General features: G+C 39.7%; 1 protein-coding gene across 3 annotated transcripts in view; it reads right to left on the bottom strand.

Annotated features, from left to right (window-relative positions):
- The window catches only part of cdh19 (cadherin 19, type 2), a 179394-nt gene extending 170803 nt beyond the window's left edge, over positions 1-8591 (bottom strand). For all 3 annotated transcript variants that reach the window (XM_056738237.1, XM_056738238.1, XM_056738239.1), the window contains exon 1: positions 8502-8591. The gene's annotated coding sequence lies outside the window, so the exon portion shown is untranslated. The remainder of the gene's footprint in view (positions 1-8501) is intronic.
- Positions 8592-12842: the final 4251 nt, after the last annotated feature.

Here is a 12842-nt window from a genome sequence, read left to right as displayed (position 1 = left end):
ATGTACAAAGCGGTTGCTGGATAAGCTTCAGGAGAACATTAGTTGGGCACAAATTGAGGCTTACCTATGACAGGTTCTGTATAAAGGGTTAGCCCATACCAACGGTCACAGATAAGCCCATTGTAATAAGGTTCAATAAAAAGGAAGGAAGGAGATGTGAACCGGCAAACATTTAAACATTTAATAAAATGACAACAATGTAAAAGAACAGCCAGCAGGCCCTCACGGACGACTGCCGGCGAATAAAACAAACCACAACTAAAATCCAGGCCAGGTCCTCTGTCACGCCACTGGCCCCAACTATCAATCCCGTCCTGTCCCCTGTTCCTCCCCCTTGGGCAGACGGACGCAGGCTCCGGCCTCTGTCAGGCGGTGGCCGCACTCGGCACTTCCGCCCCCTGCTCCTCCCCCTTGGGCGGAGGGACGCAGGTTCCGGCCTGTGGCGGACGGCGTCCTACTCCCGCTTGGACGAAAGCCACCCCACCTCGACCCAGGAGTGCAAATGTCGCCGTCCCACCAAGCTCTCTCTTCGACAACATGTCTCTCCTTCCTCCCGGGTTTCGGCACCACTGTAATAAGGTTCAATAAAAAGGAAGGAGACGGGAACCGGCAAACATTTACAGTTTTTCTCATTTGCTAAGACACGCTCAGTGAAACTGGGATCCACTTGATCTTCATCATCACATTCTTAGCACAGCAGAAGTCTTCTCTTTCAAATGCCTTAACACTTTTTCATTTGTTTCACACATTTTTCACATCCTTTGTCAAAACAGTCACCACAGATCTCATTGAAAGATCCCAAACTCCACTTGATTCACTGTGTTGAACAAAAGGAAAACATCTATTCACAGCTGATAGAAGTTACTTGCATAATTATGAATCTCCAATGCACCTGTGTGAAACTTGTTTGCACAACTCTTCAATCATCAATCAATCCTCATCCCTCTACAAAAGATGCCACCTCTGTATTGCTATTTGCAAGCATGGATCAAAGAGGCCATAGGCACGGAAGGAGAGTAAGAGGCCATGGCAGAGGGGCCCAAGGAAGAGGAGCTCGTGTGCGTGGTGGAGGAGTTGCAGCAGCAAGAGGACAAAATCGAGCTCAAGTTTCAAATGAAATTCGGGCAACAATTATTGACCATGTCATCAATCATGGCTTGTCCTTTAGAGAGGCTGGACAAAGGGTCCAGCCCATTCTGAGTCGGAGCACTGTGGCATCTATTGTCAGGCTTTTTCGGAATGAGAACAGGTAATTCACAGTGTTACTGTAATGTATACCACTGTGTATTTCAGCTTTACTGCATTGCCCTGTTAGCAGAACAAACCGTGTCTACAGTAATGCAGATGTTTAATCCATCCCATTTATGTGAATGTCATACAGTAAAGTCAATTTTGACATGCTTTTTGCTTTTACTTTATAGAATCCACACATTACCACACACTGGTGGCAGAGGAAGGATATTTGATATTGAACAGGAGTCTGCCATTGTAGATATGGTAGTGGCAAACAATGCAATCAGACTGCGTGAAATCCAGGCAGCAGTAATTGCAGATCAGGGAGCGTTTAGAAATATAAACAGTGTGAGTTTGGCAACTGTAGATCGAGTCCTTAAACGAAACCATGTCAGAATGAAGCAGCTGTACAGAGTTCCATTTGAAAGGATCTCTGACATCGTAAAGGAGGCACGATTCCAGTATGTGCAGGTACAGATTTTTTATTGTAATACCTTCTTACATAGTTACATGCGACTGGAATAATTTGCTTTATGAATTTGCTCTTTTTGTTAGAGAATGATGGAGTTTGAAGCTGAAGGGGCACATCACAAATTCATTTTTGTGGATGAAGCCGGCTTCAACCTCTGTAAAGTGAGACGACGCGGGAGGAACATCATTGGGGAGAGGGCCACTGTCACAGTGCCAGGTCAGAGGGGTGCCAATATCACCATGTGTGCTGCCATCTCCAATGATGGGGTCCTTTGCCACATGCCAATTATTGGCCCATACAATACAGAACGCCTCATCACATTTCTTGATGCATTGAAAGACATATTGATTCCACCCGAAGAGAGAGGGCTGTTGAGGCCTGGCATGAGTCTGTATGTCATAATTTGGGACAATGTTGCTTTCCACCACTCTCGCCTTGTGAATGAATGGTTTGCAGCACAGCCTCGTATCATGATGCAATTCCTCCCTGCATACTCGCCTTTTCTGAACCCAATCGAGGAGTTCTTCTCTGCTTGGAGGTGGAAGGTGTATGATCACCGGCCATATGAGCAGATGCCCCTCCTGGAGGCAATGAATGCTGGTTGCCTGGCAGTGGGTGCAGACGACTGCCAGGGATGGATACGACATGCAAGGAGGTATTTCCCTCGGTGCATTGCAAGGGAAAACATTCAATGCGATGTTGATGAGAACCTGTGGCACAATCGTCAAGAACGAATGGACTAAATGTGAAAGATAAAATTTATATATATATATATATATTTTTAAAGGTATTTCCACCCATAAGTTTCCTTTGGTAGCTTTTTTTTCAAGTTTCCATTTGAGTTTGTGAAGTATCATATGTCATATTGATGGCTGTATTTTGTTGTCCATCGTGTAATGATTGATTGAAAGAATAAATACATTTGACCACAAGTTGTGGTGTTTGATGGAAATATTTGCTTCTGTTGCATGTTTTTAATGTTTTGTGAGTGTTAGAGCATTTTGCTAACAAAATGAGTCATTTTGGCCATTGAGCTTCAGTTTTATCTTGTGTGTTAACTGTTTTGAAAATGTGATGTCAGAGTGGGCAAATGTGTTTAAGCAATCGAGAAAAACTGTAATAAAATGACAGCAAAGTAAAAAGACAGCTGGCAGCCCCTCACGGACAACTGCTGGAGAATAAAACAAACTACTACTAAAATCCAGGTCTGGTCCTTTCTCGTCAGCAGTCCCGTTGCACGTCCTCTTATGCTCCCAGTCTCCTCCGTGAGATATGCGGGACCGGTGTGTGCACGGCTGATTCCAACTATCAATCACACCACCAGCCCCGCCTCACGGCTTCCGTCACGTCATCCTTACCACACCCATCAAAAGCTTTGGACGTAGGTACACCTCAGACCTTAAAGATGCCGAACAGGTGGAGCAACTCAGGCAAGAGACAGCCAGTGGAGTCAAGAAAATCAATAATACACCTCTTCCTGGGAAGCTGAAACTCTGGTGCTTCCAAATTGGCTTGTTGCTATGCCTGATGTAGCCTATTTCAATGTATGAACTCACAATGTCTCATGCCAATAACCAGGAGAGATTGGTAAGTACACAAGCAAGGAAATGGCTTGGGCTACCAAGATGCCTTAGCAACATAGGGTTGTACGGGCATGGAGCTCTGTCTCTTCCCATTTCAAGCGTTGTGGATGAATATCAATTCACCAAAATAAGGTTAAAGATGATAATCAAAAAATCCTGAGACCCCTGTGTAAGAGATGGTGCTCCAACAGTTGCAACAGAAGGGAAATGGAATCCAACAACAGCGGTAGCAGATGCAAAGGCAGCCCTCAGACATAAGGACATCGCTGGACAAGTTCAACATGCCAGAGGGGGACATGGTTTGGCATCCCTGCGTGGGAAAAGCGACACCAAAGCAACAGCATCACCTAGTAGTGGAGGAGGTTTGGCGTCAAGAGGAAGCAAGTAGATGGGCCAGAGCGGTCTCTCAAGCCCAGCAAGGCCGTCGGATGGGAAGGCATTGAACGGCGCAAAATCACTTGGAGTGAGATGTGGAGTTTGGAAACAAACAGGCTAAGTTTTATCAAAAGAGCTACAGATGATATGCTGTCCTCACCAACAAATATGCATTTTTAGTGTGGACAGGATCCAGCCTGCCACCTATGTGTAGCTCCAGCAAACCTTAAACATATTCTTGTGGTTTGCAAGAAGAGCTTGACACAGGGAAGATACACATGGTACCACAATCAAGTACTTGACAGTAATTGCTGAGTATTGCCAGGGGTTGGGAAATGTGAGTGGATTTAAACCAGAGACTTACTTTCCCCTTGGAAATTGCAGCAATCAACCTGCGGCCAGACATGGTTCTGTGTTCCAGTTCCAGGAGGACAGTCCTCATAGTTCAGTTGTCAGGACCTTGGTAAGAGGCCATTGACTATGCTTTTGAAAGAAAGAATCTCCGCTATGCCAACTTTGCAGCGGTGGTTGAAAATTGGGGATGGACATCAAAAGTGTTCCCGGTGGGAGTGGGCTGCAGGGCTTTATTTCCAATTCCACTTCAAGGCTGCTTAAGAAAGTGGGGATCAGAGGACAGGCCCAACAGATGGTAGTCAAAGAACTTGCCACTGTTGCTGAGAGAGGCAGCCACTGGCTGACGATGAAATGGAAAGATGCAATATGGGCTGCCAAGTTACCACGTTATAAAATGGTGTTGTATTGTTAAGCGGGACCGCTGGGAACTGAACTTGCATTAACAGAGCCAGTGGGGCTATAACAGCATTAGCCAATGGGTTGGCGCATATGGTTGTGTTGATTTTTGGTAATATGTAGTAATGGTATGCCATACGGGACTGGGGGCACCGAACATGAATTAACGGTGCGGTAGTCGTGGCCTAATGGTTAGAGAGTCAGACTGGTGACAAGAAGGTTGACAGTTCGCTTCTCGGGGCCTGAGGGTAACAACTCAGGTGCCTTTGAGCTACATTAATAGCTGTCCATTGCTTCTAGTGTATATGTGTTCACGACTTGCAGTGCATGAGTTTACTACTCACTGGACCGGTGAAATGCAGAGGTAACCATAGCTGACAAATAGATCACTCTCAGAGAACTGGTCCAGTGGAGGATAATCAAGAACTGGTCAGTGGTGCAAAAAGAAGAAGCCAATGGCTACAGTTAAGGTGGATGGATACAGCATTTGGCTGGCAGATGACCTTGTAACAATGCGACACACACCCAGGTCTGATCAAGGGAGGCCCACCGCAGGTTGATCAGTCCTGGGTGAGAGCCGCATTGTACAGCCATTGGCTTCTCTTTCTGCACCACTGGCCAGTTCTTGAGGGTGTCTTGAGATAAAGGGCCGAAACTCCCAATGAGGCTGAGGTAAACAACTGATAATGTGTTGCATTGATGGGAACCATGCATTATCAGCAGTACCTCACCAAAAGGCATCTTTCACCCAGGATAATGGATGTGATGAAAGTGTGACACACAACTCATGAGATGTATCTCTGATAATGGCAAGGAAAGCTAAGTATTGTATGAATTTCTATTTCTATATATCATTTATCCCCAAAACAAAGAGGATACCTATCCGACAAACCCGGTGAAACATCAGACCTCCGTTCCTCTAATTCTTGACTGCTTCCCAGTGCATCGTGGGGAATTTCCAATTGGGCAATTCAACTGTGATGAAATAGTGGGATTATAACAACTAGTCCTATTAAGCGAATCTGCACATGAGGTAAAACCTGTGGTAAACGTACCAGGAAACCTGTTTTAAACAACTTTCTATACACATATGCTCTAGTTGCTCAGACAAAATGGTGCTATACAAGCTGCATGGCGCTGTAAGGTGTCATACAGTTTTGCACTGCATTTATAAGAGATAAGCTCTGGATGTGCAAACTCAAGAGAGAAAAACACAATTGTATTTCACAATGTGTCAGTTTAAAATTTACTGGGCAAAAGGAGAAATAAAAACAATGGGCCTTAATTTTTTTAAAGTCGTTCTGAGGTAAATTTTCTGATTCATGAGAATGTTTGTATATTCAAAATGTAAGTTGGTAAGAAAGAAATGCTCCCTACCTCATGTAAATATTGCGTTAAACATTCCAATGTTCTGTATTCTTTAAGACAAACTGATGACACTGTTTTAGGGCTGTAGCTATCGATTATTTTAGCAATACAGTGTTTACTACTTCATAAATTTACTACATGGGCACTACAATTTTCTATAGCAAATGCAATTGTTACATTACATCGGTGTTCGGGTTAACCAGTCTATAATTTTGGGAGGTCTTAGGAAGACGCATAGTGTGTGTTTGACAAAAGCTTCACCCAAACAGTAAAATGTTTGTGAAATAAACTGATAAAGTTCATGTGTTTATGTCCTATTACAGCGCAGACGCAGACAAACCCCCTAAAGCATCATGCGTGTAGCGCGTAAAACTGTGCAGCTCTTTCACTCAGACATGCAGAACAGCCAGATAGCATGTGTAAATATGATTCCACATCCACGAGTCCGCATCTAGTTAATATGGATTCAATAGAGACAGAAAACGAGTTTCACTCGCAACATAGACTAATACTAAGTAAATTAGCAGTCCACCATTGATTAACGTCACACAGAAACAAGCACAACGACAAACACAATTCAAACAAATAAGCGGCTCTGTTTTATGCACCTTATCAGGAAATTTTCACAGCTTTAGATGAACATCACCTGTAAATAACAAATGAAAACATGCTATTTGTCAATTCTGTTACTCTTATTTAACACTCGTAGCCTGTTGACTGTCACCCGTTCCTTATAAGGGACACCTAAGTTTGCGTCAATATTGTGCATGTAATTTCTAATCGAATCATGACAAACTATATGTCATTGGAAAGGTCTAAGACTCTAGAATACAGATTTCTTTGGTGTTTTTTAAAATCATTTATATATGGAGAGTAATTGATTCTTTTTTGTAAAGAGTGTGCTTAGACTTTTTGTTATCCTTTTGAGACCAAAGAAAAACATATATATTTTTTATCAACATAACAACATACCTTTATTAACATTTTTGTGTGTGATTTTTTTCAGCAATAATCAGCTACTTTTCTTTTTTCAAACGAGACCAAAAACAAGTCTGTATTCCAAATAGTTCATGAACTCAGAGTAAGTCAACCCCAGAAAACGGCATACTCAGGGTTTTTGGTTTCAGAACGCGAGGTATGTCAAACCCATTTCAGAATCGATGTATCTTATACTCCGAGTGAGTAACCAGAGTAACATACTCCGTGAACCTAACCTGGTCGGGAGCAGGTGTTATTCTGGTGGTCTGTGAGATGGTGGTCTAGTGGGTTAAACCACTGAACTGGTGAATCAAAAGGTTGCTGGTTCGGTCCCAGCAGCCACCACCAGTGTGTCCTTAAGCAGGACACTTTACTCCATGTTGCTCCAGGGGGATTGTCCCTGTAATAAGTGCACTGTAAGTCGCTTTGGATAAAAGCGTCTGCCAAATGACTGAATGTAAAATGTAAATGTATTCTGCAAACCCAGGTTTTGTTACAATCTCCACCCCTTTTCGAAGCGCGAGCGGTGTTGAAATTGCATACGCCATTTGTTTATTGATTCGTGTTCCTAGAGAGTTACATTTATGTCGAAAGAGAATTGTGAGGCACGGTTTGGACGTTTTATCTTAACTTTTAAGGCCAGTTTAAGTAGTATGTTTAACATTTCCCAATCAGGCATCCTACTAGAAAGAGCATTTTATTTCTTTAAACTTTCCTGAATGAATGCTGTTATTGTATTTCATATTCAGCTGCTGCCTAGATCTTTTTATTGCAGAAGGATTGCACCTACATGAGAGCGAGAGAGAGAGGGAGCGAGAGAGTTAAATATAATTCCCAATTTTACAGTTTCAACAAAATAAATATAAAAGTGATTGATATATAAACTTGCGCATTAACACGTGAAGCAATTTTCTCCCACGCCAACTCTCTTTCTTTTATGGCTGTGTTGCTCTTTTTTATAAATATGTGCTCATATTCACCGTACACTTGTAACAGTACCTTCAATCAATTGGCGAGAAATAAACAGAGCGCTTTTTGTCATGTGCCGTTGCAACTTACTCAGAGTGGATTGAACTAACTCAAATCAGCTGGTCTGAAACTGAAAACTCAGAGTTGCGAGTTCAGATTAAAACTCTGTGTTGGTTGAACTTCCTTATTGAAACGGTTATTTTCAATAAGGAAGTCCTTATTTTGTTGGAATTGGATAGCTACTTCTGATTGGACGAAACTCCTGTCAATCAGGATATCCAGGACGCTCAGTGTTACTATGAGAAATGAAATGCATGTGTGATACAGCGCATATGCATTGATTAAGGTTCAAAAGCCTCATTTTGTTAATTAAGTTGAAACAGGCTCATCAGAATTTTCATCAATAAAATGTGCAACACTTTACATTTTACTACGAAATTATGTCAGATGTCAATTCAGCTTTATTTTTAGAGTGCTTTATATGTATTGGATCGAGCAGCTTTACAAAAGGAATGTAAAGAAAAGCACATGTTAATATCACATAGAATAGCCTAAAGAAACAAGCTTAAAAATTAGCAGTATAACTTACACTGGAAAATTTTGCGCAACATCTCACAAGACCCGGGCAAAATGTCACAAAAAAAAGTTATATTCAGTTAAGAAAGGTCACACAATAATTTTAGTCTGGGATTAAGCCTAGTCTCTGAAATTGATCCATATATGTCCTGGTACATAAAAATACGCGTATTTAGTTTTTAGTATTTAGAGCTTACCTTTTTCTTAAATCCTCTGGGAATTCTTCAAAAATCACTATCAAATATTCTTCAAGAGTCAACTTAGCTGGTTGCAACTGCAGTGCTAATGCTCACAGCTCTCACAATAGTTCATTTCTCCACTACCACCACCCATTTCTCCCCATCTTATCTTTTTTTCTTTTTACATTCTGTGAACAGAAAACAGTGCTTGTATTGTGTGAACCACACTGAGATCATTCTCTCCCATCCAAACAGCCCAGACCAGCAACTATAAATGCACATTTTCCTATTTTCTTATAACTCCTCTTTTTCTGTCCCCACAGGCAACAATAAAGCATTCATTAGCACTTTCCATGCCTGAATCTGAGAATCAGCTATTAGAGACTTTAAGAAAAATGTGTAGATGTGTAGGACATCATCTTCATGTTAACTGTCAGAAAACTGTCATTTTTTGGTCTCCAGTCTATATCTGGAGACCTATCACCACAATTAAGATTAGTGCAAGTTTTCAAGATAAATATCTAATTAACTGATGTGTATTAAATGAGTGTGTGGGTGGAGGAGTGGTTAGTGTTCCTGACTTCCATGACTGCTGCCTTGGGTTTGAATCCTGGGTAAACATAACAAATTCCAAAATAATAATCGGTCTTAAAAATGCAGCATTTCTATTTATTTTATGTTTTATGAGTTGAGTTCTTAACCCTCCTGTTATGTTTAAAAAAAATATACTGAAATCATTTGTAATCCTTAAATCTTTATTTCTTCTACTAAATTTGCCTGTACACATTTTGACCTAATCGGTGATGTCTGGAGTCATTTTGATCATGTTGTGAAAAACCATTCAAACTATTGTTTTGCTATTAATCTTTTTTCGTAATAGCTGTGGGAGAACAATAACGGCTCTATCCAAAAGTTGAACATTACCTTGATTATAAAGAGAGGAGTTACTGAGCAAGTAGGCAAGAGCTTCTAAAGATAACGCACGCACCTATACATAATAGAATTAAATAGTGCTGCTGTCCGTTTTTAAAATAATGACAAGCGAACCGTTTTGTTTGAAGAGGATCGTGACCACAGCAAAACTTTGCACACTTGACAAATCCATAATGTGAGACATGTTAGCAAAGTGTTACCGTGACTAAACGATAAAGGGATAAAGTTTGTTCAATACTACAACACGTATAACGACAACAGTCTACCGGCACATGATTAGGTAATAGTTGGATTATTAAAACTGTAACACTGTTATACATTGTTAACCCGGAAATCTATAGCTGTACTACATATCAACACGGATTAGCACAATTACGTTATTTTGTAAGCACTAAATTAAACATGTACACATAATGTATTTATGATACTACAGACGCTTGTTGGTCCAAATAAAGTTGCTATTGACTTGTCTTTCAGGATCAAGCGATTGCTGATTTAAGCTCTTTGATCGTCCCCTTGTGGCTGACTACAGTACAGGTCATAAACCCTGCCCTCTCCATGTAAACAAGTGGCACAGGAGCCACACTATAAACTCCAATTACACTTCAAATAATTTTTCTCCAAAGAGGTTTTCTTGTATTTTAGTGAGTTTTTATCTTGTTGATGTATGCACGAGTATTCATTTTTTGGATAAGTTTGGTTTTAGTTAGTTATAAGATGTTTTAAAAAAGGGGTGCAGTAACATGATTTCTTCGTCATCAGGAAATATGGGCAGGACCTTGATACCGCGCTCCACTTCGTGCTCACTTCTTTCATATTATAACTTTCTTTCTAGTACAACAGCTGAATTTTACCGTGCCACTTATGCACCTTTTTAACAATTCTATCATATAAGGCTTTTTACTAACTGCTGTACAAAGAAAAAACATAGAAAGCTTCAACATACCTGATTCACTGATCCCTTTACTAAGCACTGCACAAATGTTCAGAATCAAATGTTCTTGCAATAATTTAAAAAGAGCTAATTTGATGAGTTGTAATTATCTACAGTCCAACAAAAACAAACACTGATCACTATAAAATGGTGACTTCCAAATAAACTGTTCCATTAAATTATGAACTGGACTGGAGCTAAATCTATGAATTCTCAGTTATTTTATAATATAATCTCAATTATAAATGTAATTGTATTGCCATATGCCATCTATTCATTAATACAGACTTCAAAAATGTGAACGCATACGTTTTCAGTGAAGCACTGAAAAAACGCATAACGTAATTTAAAATGAAATATTTAGAGAAAACTATAGAAACATGAATAAAAAATGTGTAAATTTGATGTAAGAAAATAAATGAATTGAATAATTATTACTACATATATATTTAAACATCACATAAATCACAGCTTTATTTAAATTTATTGTTGTAACAAATGATCCTGGTTCTACAGGCGTTGAACCCCAGATCCTAATGCCATGTTGCAGCTGACTACCGTCACCACCTTTGTGATTTTAAGGAGTGTGCTCATCTGTTCCTGTAACAGTATTTGAACACAAATCATAGAGGTAACTTGAATCTTGTTTGACTGTTACAGGAACAGATGAGCACACTCCTTAAAATCACAAAGGTGGTGACGGTAGTCAGCTGCAAGATGGCATTAGGATCTGGGGTTCAACGCCTGTAGAACCAGGATCATTTGTTACAACAATAAATTTAAATAAAGCTGTGATTTATGTGATGTTTAAATATATATGGATATCATTTTTTGGATAAGTTTGGTTTTAGTTAGTTATAAGATGTTATAAAAAAGGGGTGCAGTAACATGATTTCTTCGTCTTCAGGAAATATGGGCAGGACCTTGATACCGCGCTCCACTTCGTGCTCACTTCTTTCATATTATAACTTTCTTTCTAGTACAACAGCTGAATTTTCACGTGCCACTTATGCACCTTTCTAACAATTATATCATATAAGCCTTTTTACTAACTGCTGTACAAAGAAAAAACATAGAAAGCTTCAACATACCTGATTCACTGATCCCTTTACTAAGCTGAGGTAGTTGCACATGTGTTAACTTGCTGTTTATTTAACTTAAATTTTCCTAAAGTTCAGCCACAGAACTAATGGACAAATAAAATATATACATTATGTTTAGTTACTTACAGTTTTTTCAACCGCTTACACACATTTTCAAAAGGTTTCCTCTTTTTTTCAAAACTTTACACACAAATCCAAGAATCGCACACACAAAATGCAAAATGCCTCACATCTCTTGCAAAATGATGCACTATGAATATCACAAACACATTTCAAAAGCAAACATTTGTCTTCTATTGCAAACACCTGTACTATAATGTTATATTTTTGGATATATTATATACACACAGTTATTCAAAATCTTAAACTCTTCTTTCATGTGCTCCTTGGTACATTTCTGTACAAGATTGAAAGAAATTGGAAGAGAGATGTTGAAAATTCACTGTAAAAACCGATGCTGTAATGACTCTGCCCCATCATTTCATGTCTGTCTTGGGGCAGAATCATAACAGGATCCCTTGTTTCATGTGGAGAGAGGCTTTTGGTGACATTGGCTTTCCATACGCTCTCTCCAGGTCTCGTCTCTGTTCCCGCCCTTTCGTCTCGTTATTGATTGTTAATTAGTTTATGCCCCACACCTGTTCCCTATTGATTTGCTCCCCTTCATATAATCCTCATGTTTCATTGTCCTGTGCTCGTGCATTGTATTATGTGTGTATATTCTGACTCAGATATTCACCGTTAGTTCCTGTTCCTGCAAAGTTCCGTCAAGTCTAGTACGTGTTCAGTTTAGTTTCTGTCTGATGTTGTTTATCTCAGTTTAGTGTTAGTTAGTCAATTTCCTGTTATTATCCTGTTTGTACTGCAATACTCCATCGTGGGTCTTTGTTTTGTCTTTTTTGAACAATAAATATTTTATTCCCCTTCATCCCCACTGCCTGCATCTGTGTTCTCCCCTCGCAATTCATGACACGAAGCAATATTGAAACCAAAATGTTGTATTTACTGTTTTGTTGCTGTAAGCATTTGTGGTTGTGAATACAGTCAATACTGTACAAAGTACGAAATATATTACAGTTTTTATGAACTGCTTATATAAAAAATGTTAACTTGTCACACAATTTCCGAAACGTGACACTCAAACATCAGAACCACACACCAAATCGGTAAAACCATTTACTAATTCTCGACCTTCAGTTTCATTAAAAACATTTCGCAAAACGATACACACAATTCTGTATGTAACAAAAAAATATTACAGGAAGTATATTGATTTCCTTTTCCAAACACAACCAATCAAAGCACCACACTAATTCATCAGTGACTCACATTAACTCCTCACATGTGCAAATACACATCGCTTTACTTTACACCAAGCAATCATGACTT

Source organism: Triplophysa dalaica, chromosome 23, assembly GCF_015846415.1.
Source record: "Triplophysa dalaica isolate WHDGS20190420 chromosome 23, ASM1584641v1, whole genome shotgun sequence".
In the NCBI taxonomy this organism is placed as follows: domain Eukaryota; kingdom Metazoa; phylum Chordata; class Actinopteri; order Cypriniformes; family Nemacheilidae; genus Triplophysa; species Triplophysa dalaica.
This window is presented reverse-complemented; position numbering and strand designations above follow the sequence as displayed.